Genomic DNA, 10,529 nt, shown 5'->3' with positions numbered 1-10,529 from the left:
AGAGCGTCAAAACGGGCTTCAGATCCTTCTCCGCGCCCGCAAAGCGCTGGCCGATCCAAGATGGCTTCCCAGGAACAGGTAATTTAAATGTTGTTTCTGCGTAGAGCGCCCCCGACGGCGGGGGCCAAATAAAGATGCCGAGAGGCCCGCCCACCTGCGAACAGAGCTGTCAGCGCCTGCTGCCGCCAGATTCTATTCTCAATCGGGCATATCCGTGGTCGCCTACGGACCCTTCCCAGCCCTTTAGGACCTTCCACCCTCGAGAGACTTCCTGGATGGCGCTCATACAAGCGCGCTGGAAGGGCCGGCTTCGGCCCTGGGATTGGCGGGTGGGAGCGAAGGTGGGCGGGCCTCAGCGCGAACGGACTACTAGCAAGGTAGATTGAGGCGAGGGCTGGCCATGCTCCGCCGGAAGGCGCCTTGTTCTCCGAGAGGGTGAGTTGAAATGCTGGCTGGGAAGGAAGCACAGGACTTGTTCAGGTAGGCTTCCCGCTTCTGCCTGCACCTCGGTGCCTGTTCAGGGGACTTTACACAAGATCACGCCCTCGGGGTGGCCTCAGAATGCAGCTTCCTCCCTTTGCTCGCACCCCCTCCGCGTCCCCCGGCGTGGGGATCAGGTGCTGGGTGATGCTCCGGACTGAACCATTCTCCTTTGTGAGAGGCCGGGGGAGAAGGCGGCTGCCGGGCCGCGGGGTCTGAGCTGGGCCAGGCCGTGGGCAGACTGCTGGGACCACGGTGGAGTTTTTAGAGCTTGTCATTGCTTTCCTGGGCGTGGTGTACAGTTGAGACAGCGCCTCCTTCTCCTTCTCCCTTCCTAGAAGGAAAAACTCCCCGGCTCCGTTTGGTTACTCCATACTTTGGACTTAGAAGTGGGAGGTTTGGATATTTTTCTTTCTCTTTTTTTACGTTTTAGTGGTTAAAAATGGGTAGGAAAGTACAGGGTGCGCGTATGCCGATTGCTACTCTAGAGAGGTATTCTATGGATCTTCTGGGAGTGAAGGACAGGCTACTGGCGTGCATTTGGAGATAGTGGGACGAGAGCTCTGTCCTCACATCGCATCTCCTTTGACAGGTCTGCAGAGCTCGCTGGGCTTTGGTTGCATTATGTAAACTAGCAGAAAAATGGGTAGGAAAGTACAGGGTGCGCGTATGCCGATTGCTACTCTAGAGAGGTATTCTATGGATCTTCTGGGAGTGAAGGACAGGCTACTGGCGTGCATTTGGAGATAGTGGGACGAGAGCTCTGTCCTCACATCGCATCTCCTTTGACAGGTCTGCAGAGCTCGCTGGGCTTTGGTTGCATTATGTAAACTAGCAGAGACAGGGAATATCCCTGCCATTGCAGCTGCTGTGCAGTCCTGAAATAATTAAGGTCTTCGCTGAAGAGGTAGATAGTAGATCAGTCTGTACAATAAATGAGCCCAGTGCACTAGAAGTCTAAGATTGAGAACTTTACGTTTTCTTCTGAAGAACAGTGGAACGCCTCGGACATTTACTCTGGAAGCTGCTGCGTCTTACCATCGCAACAACATCACAGATCACTGATCTGCATATTTCGAGTTTGTCAACTCGGACCTGGTTTCTGGCTAATGCGAGGCACGTGAGAAATTAGAAAGTGAATTTGTGACTTGGATAGTGCTGTCTGATAATTAAGATCTTCTGATAGGAATTTGTTTTGTATGAAATATTTTGTGTGAAACCCAGTGGGTTTCAGAACAAGTCGTGGTAAATTTCATAGGCCTAAAAGTGGAAATTTTATTTTTTTTCAGTTATTTTGGAATTATTCCAACCCTTATGATAAGAAAAACAGTTTTCCACTTAAGAAGGCCTTCTCTTTCAAGACTGGTTTGCCAGTGGGTCTTTGGGGCCAGGCAAAGCACATTGGCCAAATAGAGGGTAGGTACTCTCATGAAGAGACAGCAGAAGAGATGGCTCTTGGAAAGGTTTAAAATGAAATGGCAAAGGAGTAATGGATTGCAATAAGGGATTTGTACTTCTACAGATCACACCTTCCCTGCTTGGTCTCTCCTGTGTGTCTGGTCTTTCATTTTTGTCAGTTCTCAGATTGACCAAACTTAAATATAAATAGACAATGTATCTCTTGAGCTGGTTGTGAATCACCTAGAAACACAAATCTTGTATCAGGAAAGAATGGACATTTCAAATGAAAGGTTAAGTTTCTGGGGGATCATGGAGGATGATGAAGGCAGTCTTTAAAAGAAACCATTGTTCCCATCTCCTTTGAAAAGGGTGAGTTTTTCAAAGCAATACTACTACTTAAGATTAACTTGTGGATGCCAAAACTGTGCTTGCTTACTGAATGAATGAAGGTCTGTTTGTTTGTTTGTTTGTTTTTGAGAGAGGTTCGCCCTGTGTAGTTCAGGCTGGCCTGAATTCACTGTGTAACCCTGCTGGCCTCGAACTCATTGCAGTCCTTGCACCTCAGCCTTAGCAAGTGCTGGAATTACAGGTGTGCACCACCCTGCCCCGCAAAAGAGAGTGAATATTCTTATCTATGGAAGGACTGTCACATCCAGATGAATGATAAATGCTTTAGTGATGTCCTTTGCCCACAGCTTTGGAAGAGTTAAACTACCTTCTGGGTTTACATTGAGCTTAATGCCTGGGAGAAAAGCAGAAGACAAACACTTCTCTAGAGCCTCCACCCTCACCCCTAGAAGTCACTGGACTTCTTGCATTTGAGCAAGTTCTGGGCCTGGAGATCTTTGTGTGACCTATTCTTGCTCTACTGCATATGTACTATTTACTAATACATCCTGGTATTTACTATTATTTTATGTTTAGCATTTGAATCATTGATAGATTATTGTATTTCTTGTCCCTCAGTTTAACTGCCCTTTTTATTGGATTTTTTCTTTTTTTTTATTCTTTTGCTTCACAAACTTAGTGGTCATACTTTAGTCTCGTGTCACAATTTTGTTTTATTCACATTGCTTTTTGTTTTAATTCTCTGACATTGTGCCTTTTTGCCTCGCTGTTTAGCTGAGACCTTTGAAGGAATATGGAGACCCAATTTTCAAGGTGTAGTTCCTTTGGTACTGGTTCCCATCTGAAAGTTTATTTATTTATTTATTTTTTTGAAATGGTCTTGCTCTGTAATTCAGGCTGGTCTTGAACTTACTATGAAAGCCAGGGTACCCTGGGACTCCCAACCATTCTCCTGCCTCAGCCTCCTAAGTGCTGAAATTACAGGTGTGCACTACCACGCCTGGCAGAAAGTTGTATTTTTATATAACAGAACTGTTGTATGTGCAGTTTTCTGTTGCCTAAAAGTTTATTTAACTACTTCATCCTAAACCTTCCCTGAGTCACAATTTTTCTCCCTTAATCTCTCAGTTTGTATGTTTGTTTATTAAGCCATAATTTAGCTCTTCTTTGTGTGTTTTCTATTTCGTGTGTGCTTTTAAAATTTACATTGATTTTGTATTGTGAAATAAGTCTACTTCCTTGTAGTTACTGTTTTAAATTTAACAGAGTGTGCTAATCACTGAGGTTTGTCATTAAGGTTCTCTGTAGGGAACTTTTTTTGTCTTTTTATTACCTATTATTTTATTGCTTTCCCTGCCTTGAGTTGTTTAATGTCACATGAAACAAAATGGTCAACTTTAAACTATCTTTCCAACTGGGCAAAGCTGAGGCAGGAGGATTGCTGTGAGTTTGAGGCCAGTCTGGGCTACATAGCAAGACCCTGTCTCAGAAAACAAAACAAGGGCTAGGGATTTAGTTTAGTGGTTCTGGCACCTGCCTCGCAAGCCCAAGGACCTGAGTTCAATCCCGGGTACAAAAACAACAACAAAAAACATTGCCAGGGATTTAGCTTAGGGGCACCACACCTGCCTTGGAAGTATAAGGTCCTGAGTTCAATCCCAATGCCAAAGAAGAAAACAAAAAAAACTTGCCTTCAGATTGGATCAGGAGACCTTTCTTTGAAAAATAAAAACCCTTAGCTGGGTGTGGTGGTGCACACCTGTAATTTCAGTGCTATGGAAGGTGGAGGTAATAGGATCACAAGTTTGAGCCCAGCCTGGGCAATTTAGTGATTTACCAAGACCCTGTCTCAAAATTTAAATATTTGAGGAAAAAAAAAAAGGTCTGGGATGTTGCTCCATGCAGAGGCCCTAGGTTCAGTCCCCCGTACTGCACACAGAACAACACCAGAAAACCCATTGGTTTCTGTCAGCTAATTGTGAGTTATATGATAATTGGAAATCCAGTAAGCATAGGTAAAAATTAGCTTGGCATAGATAATTGCTTTATATTTGTCTCCAGCAGGAATGGACCCTGGAATATATTCTAAGTAGTGGGAAAGTATAGAGAACCTAGAAAAAAATCCTAACTTCTTCAAATTCATATTATCAGTGTGTGTTTTCACTAGTTTGTCTGAAAAGTGTTCCCAGAACAATTACGTACTATTTTGCACAATTACTAATAAAGACTTGACTTTGTTGTTGAAAGAATGAGACATCTCTGATTTTATCTCCTCTATATGTCTCCAGAAAAACTTTTTATTTTTGCCTTTTTTTTTTCAGTACTGGGAATCGAATTCAGGACCCTACACTTGCTGGGCAGGCATGGCTTCACTGAGTGACATCCCTGGCCCTGCTTTGCTTCTTTTTGAGACAAAGTCTGGCTTTGTAGTTCAGGCTGGCCTTGAATTCACTGTTTTTATCCCAGGCTGGCCTTAAACTTGCAGTGATCCTCCTGCCTCAGCCTCCTGAGTACTGGTATTACAGGTATGAACCATCACATCCAGTTACTTGAAGAAATTTATTGTATACAGTTTTATTTGTTTTCTATTTCATTTTTTAAAAATAGTTAAATAGCATGCTAATGACCCAGTATTCTAGAAATTAGTCCATAATACTTCTGTTTTGAGACTATAAGACTATAGGTAACTTTTTCTGAAAGATTATATAGTAACTGAATTCTAATTCTTCCTCTTCTTCCTCTTCTTCTTCCTCCTCCTCCTCTTCCTCTTTTTCCCTTTCCTCTTTTTAATTTTTCCTTTTTTCTGTGTGCTGGGGATTAAACACAGGGCTTTGAGCATGCTAAATACACATTCAACTAATAGGCTCCCTGTTGAGCCCCAGTAGCTGAATTCTTAATTTCACTTGAGAGGAAGGGTAACCCAAAGTTGTAAAACTTTCAGCATTTCTCACATTGTCTATTGTGCTCATTTTAGAAACTTTGGAATTTTCTTCCTTGATTCTTGTGATGGGCAGTTTTTTTTTTTCTTATTGGAACCCGGGATCAAACTGAGGACCTTGGGCTTGTGAGGCAGGTGCGGTGCCACTGAGCTAAATCCCGGGCTCCAGCTTTCTTTCTATTCTTCCATTACACATTTTCAGAGTACACCACAGACATCTTTGGGGAGTGTCCCTTCCAGGCATGGCTATTCAGAAAACATCACCCCCTTAGCAGTATGAGAACTTCTAAAGGATACCACACTCTATCTTAGCCAAAAGGCCAAGAAGTGATGGTTGGTTCTAGAAGAAATCGGTGATTTCTGTAGTTTTATTTGCCTCCTTGAGGCAATTCAACACAATTTTGTTTCTGGAACATTATTTTATCAGGTACATATCTACCTAAATAAATTGTATGAGTGAGAAGACTTTCCTAGATTTTTTTTTTTTTTTTTTTTTTTTTTTTTTTTTTTTTTTATTTTTTTTTTGTACTGCAGCTTGAACTCAGGACCTTGCACTTGTGAGGCCGGTTTCCTGGATTTTTTATTTAACTCGGACTACCAAACTGTATGAAAACTGAACTGTTTTATTCTTCTGAGTACTTCTCAGTACTCAGTTTTTTGTGTTGATTTTAATTCCTTCCTGGGAGTGGGGCACAACAGTCAGCTCTTTATTTGCATATGAGTTTTTAAAAAGGCAGTGCTTTTGCTGGTGCTTCAGATAGCTCTCTTGGGAACCTTTTTTCACGAGGGTCTGAAATACATACAGGTTTTGGTCATTTCCTTTCACAACTCTCCTTAAAAAGTCACAGGAGTCAGAAGCTAGGGCAGTGGGGTCCGGGCATGAGAACTGCTCAGGAATAGCCTCTGCAGTTGGAAAACTCTAGGCAGGCTTTGGAAAGTAAATAGAGTGCTTATGAAATGGACAGCTGGTGTATTCCTACCAGCATGGACGTTATTAGTTGAGTTACCTGGGCTGTTTGTTGCCCTACACATCTGCAGTGCTGGCTGAAGTTGATTCTGTGGCCAGGAGGTTAGAGCTCAGTACTGCTTTTCCAGTATGGTAGTACTGGGGTCCTTTCATCCTGACCAGCAGTCCTGCCATGTTTTTTTTTTTTTGTTTTTTGGTTTTTGGTTTTTTGAGACAAGGTCTTGCTATGTCGTTTAGGGTGGCTTTGAACTCACTTTGTAGCCCAGCCTGGCCTCATATTTGCAGCAATCCTCCCACATCAGCCTCCTCAATGCTGGGATTAAAGGAATGCGCCACAGCACCCTGCCAGTCCTGTTACTCTAATTGTGATACTTGGATACACATATATTTCACTATCCCACCCTTCATCTGCTAAGTCTCTGAAAAGAAATTATGTTTTTGAGACAAACCTTTAATGGAGTACTGTTTTTGTTTTTCTGGTACAGAGGGTTGAATCCAGGGTCTTCATACTGAGTTGCGTACCCAATACCTTTTTACTTTTTTTTTTTTTCTTTTGGTATTAGGTATCAAACTCGGAACCTTGCACTTACAAGGCAGGTGGCGGCACCACTGACCTAAATCCCAGGCTCTTCTTGCTTGGTTTGAGAGAGTCTCACTAACTTGGTCAGCCGGTACTTGCATCCTCCTGCCACACATCTCCAATACTAGGATTATAGATGAGTCCTACCACACCTGACTGTGAGGTAGTTTTAAAATGTTGGATGGAAAATGAGAATTTCCTTTTTATTTACCTGTTATGTGCCAAGCATTCTTATATTACCATTTACTCTTCAGAATTATTCTGAAATGTTTGGGATATTAGCTTTATTTTACAGAAGAGAAAAAAGTAAGACTTAGGTAAGTCAGCTAGAAGTAGTACTCTGATGTGTCTGAGTTCAAAGCCACACTTGTTATCTTGTCTCCCCTGTTAAGTTTCAGTGTTGACCTAGGTGGGAGAACTGTAGCCAGTGCTAATGGGTAGGCATTTAGTAGCAGTCCTAGAACCTTGAGAAGTAAAATTTCTTTTGTTTTTGTATCTCTATTAAAAGAAGAAACAATAATACTTTGTTTATTTTATTAGTTATTTTGAAGATAAGATGATGTGGAATACTTTAAGCTCTACAGAGGAAAAACATTGGTCGGTCTTCCGTATAGCTATTTTTTAACCACTCCCTGCAAGTCAGCTTAGCTCACTGAATTTTCATGAATCCTGTCACTGGGATGAGTTTTTGTGCCTAAAGGCACAAGTGTGATGATAACCATGTTTTACATTGTGTACACACACACACTTTTTAACAGAAATTGTTACAGTGAAAACAATCCCTCCTCACCTCTAGTGGAATGGGCATTGATAGTTTTCTCTTAGGCTGAACAAATGTGTGTTACTGGCTTAGGTGCACTGGTGCCTGTGGTGAACAGAGGGCCGAATTCCCTATGTTCCTACCCGGGTTGTTTGTCCGGGAGTGCAGTGCTGAGTCAGGTTGATAGTCAGGTTAGATCTTCCTCATGGAGAACCCAGAATATTATTTTCACTTTAGTGACCATGAACAGCGAAGAGGAATTTCTTCGTATTCATTCTAACTTGCCCTGAGGGTAGTGATCCTTAGAGATTAGGCTCTTCTTTTCTTTCTTTAGATTTAGGCCCAGACTCCACAGTTTTACTGGGGGGTGGGGTCTACAATTTGGTTAATTTAAAAACATGAACCCTTGCCCTATTTTTGAAGCATCAGGGTATAGTGCCATCTATTTGCCTCCTGCTGCACCTTTAAATTGTTCACCACTGAGGGGTTAATGATCCCAATCCTAAAGGGATAACTAAAATTTCACTCTTTTTTCTTGGTGCTGGGGATCAAACTCAGGTCCTTGTGCTTGTGAGGCAGGCAGTGGAACCACTGAGCTAAATCCCTGGCCCTACTTTTTTTCAATAGTGACTTACACTACAGAAAATTCCTTTCTGTGTATGGGCGACTGTGCCTTTGCTCATAAACCCCTCAGTTAGCCCTCTCCAGCTTCATACAGCTGTGTCAGAAGTTCAGTGCATTTATTCAGCAAAAGTACATGGAATGCCCATTGCCACCTGAACCAGTCAGACACTGTCTTTGCCTTCGGGAACTTGCATTGTCATGGAGAAGGGACATCAAGCAATTATTTGTATAATCAGGTATTCAATCTCTACTACAAAGAAGTACTATTAAGAGAGAATTTATAATAGGGGCAGGTAACCTAGGACATAGTATAGTAGGGTGCTTAGAATGTGACTTCTGAAACTACGCTGTCTAAATTTGAATCTGGCACCACATTTTCACTACATGTAGAATGTTGGGCAAATGACTTATCTCTCACTCAAGGTGGTTGGTTACTTGGGGTGTGTTAAGAAAACTAGGGGATAAAGTGTAGCTCAGCCGAAGAGTACTCATACACAAGGCCCTGGGTTTGACCCTCAGCATTGGAACAACAAAAGAAAAAAGGCAAAATGTGGAAGAACCAGTTAGAAGGGTGTTGGAGCTAGGAGGTGATGGCACATACCTGTAAACCCAGCATTCTGGGAGGCTGAGGCAGGAGGTTCACAAATTGGAGCCTTGCCTGGGCAATTTAGTGACTTAGTGAGACCTTGTCTTGAAATAAAATGTTTAAAAGGGGGCTTGATAGGTGAGGATGCAGCTCAATGTGAAGGCCCTGGGTTTAATCCAAAGTACAGTACTGCCCACCCCCCCAAAAAAAAAGAAGAAATGGCAATAGAGGCAAAAGTAGATGGATATTTAAGAGCTAAACATAGGTTGTAAAAATGTTGGGTATGGTTGGTAAGGAAGAGTTTCTGGTCTTTGCAGCTCTGACTGGATAAGAGGCATCAGGATGGACAGTTACCTCTGTGTGTGCACAAGTGGGAAGGTGGGAAGAGGATGGAGGGAAATGGAGGGATGACCAAGAAGGACTGGTGATGTTTTGCCCAAAGATAGAAGAGAGATATAAGCCTTTAAATACTTATTAAAGAAAAAAGAGAGGAATAATAATTGAGACTCTGTATTTGAAGTGGACATCCTTGAGGGGAAAAAGGTGTAAAAACAAGGGCTAAGGAGCAAAATGATGTGCAGTAATTCAAGAATAGTAAAGGAGCCGTGGCCTGAGAGATCCAAGGAAAGCCTAAAAGGTGTGGTGTTCTGAATCCATGGGAAGGTGTTTGATAGGAAAGCAGGAGTGGTTTTTCTGCACTTTACAACCCTTCCTCGAGTCCCTGGATATTTTAGGTTTCTCATCACTACATAGTGGTGACGTAGACATCTGTAGCAGGTTGAGGCTGACTGAGGCCAGTTAATTGAACACGAGCTTCAGACTTCAGAATGTTTACTGTAGCTATTCCTGTTTGCCTTGTTGACTAGAGGAGGGAGAACTAGAGTGCACATGCACTCTCAGGAGTATTAGCCTTCTGAGATTAAGTTATTTATCTGGGTACTGATTCCCCCTCCAAGGCTGGTACAGACAAAACAGTCCCCCGCCATTTGTCTCTTCAGCAGCTGAGTACCTCCTAGATCTGTGATGGTGAACCTTTTACAGCTTTCAGTGAGCGATACGAACAGCCCACTGTGGCGCTTGTGCCATAGGTTGGACAACACTGTCCTAGGTCCTAGCAGTTATATGTTATAATGTGCTAGGTGATGTTTTGACTTTCATAAATGGCCCTGTAATTCAGTGCTGTTACCCCTTTAAAGAGAGGAATGAACTAGACTCAGAAAAGGTTAATTTACTTGATAGGATAGAAATTTGAACTTATTTACCTAGGACTTCAAAGCTCTTTATACTTTATATGTACAAATATAAGTAAAATACCAAGTAGAAGGCAATTATTCTAAAAGAGGACTAAACAATATTACAACCACTCATGGATAAATTACTTTTCAGTTTTACAGTGGAAAGTGAGTATCAGAGAGGGTTTCAGTTACATACAATAGACATTTTAAAATTCTTTTATTGCTAGAAGTATATAACTTTTCTATAATGGGTCACTCTTCCCTTTGTAAATGTCCGTTGTCTTTGCTTCTGTGACATTACTTCTTTAGCTCTTCTTTCTTTACCTGCTCAAGTCATCATAGTTCATTCTGATCCTTAAGTCTGATGTCCTTCTGGGCTCCTCAGCTTTTCTTGCTCCACAAAAAATTGCAAACACTTGGGTCTCCATCTAAGTGTTTTGTTTAGCCTGCATAGCGCTTAAAAATCTTTTAAAATTAACTGTCTAGCCTGGCTTGGTGGCACACGCCTGTAATCCCAGCACTTGGGAGGCTGAGGCAGGAGGATCACTGTGAGTTCCAGACCAGCCTAAGCTAGATAGTGAGTTCCAGGTCAGTCTCAACTACTAGTGAG

At 42.3% G+C, this 10,529-nt stretch overlaps 1 protein-coding gene across 4 annotated transcripts in view; it reads left to right on the top strand.

The window, feature by feature from the left end:
• The first annotated feature begins 392 nt into the window (after positions 1-392).
• Chd8 (chromodomain helicase DNA binding protein 8) overlaps positions 393-10,529 on the top strand; it is a 57,851-nt gene continuing 47,714 nt past the window's right edge. For 2 of the 4 annotated variants that reach the window (XM_010637827.3, XM_010637824.3), the window contains exon 1: positions 393-480. The gene's annotated coding sequence lies outside the window, so the exon portion shown is untranslated. Of the gene's footprint in view, positions 481-2,081; positions 2,251-10,529 lie in introns of those variants that run through there. The other 2 variants (XM_033765062.1, XM_010637826.3) reach the window with 2 other exon arrangements.

This window comes from Fukomys damarensis, unplaced genomic scaffold, assembly GCF_012274545.1.
Source record: "Fukomys damarensis isolate Sample0158 unplaced genomic scaffold, DMR_v1.0_HiC HiC_scaffold_17, whole genome shotgun sequence".
In the NCBI taxonomy this organism is placed as follows: Eukaryota; Metazoa; Chordata; class Mammalia; order Rodentia; family Bathyergidae; genus Fukomys; species Fukomys damarensis.
Note: the sequence above shows the minus strand (reverse complement) of the source record. Positions and strands in the feature narration are given on the sequence as shown.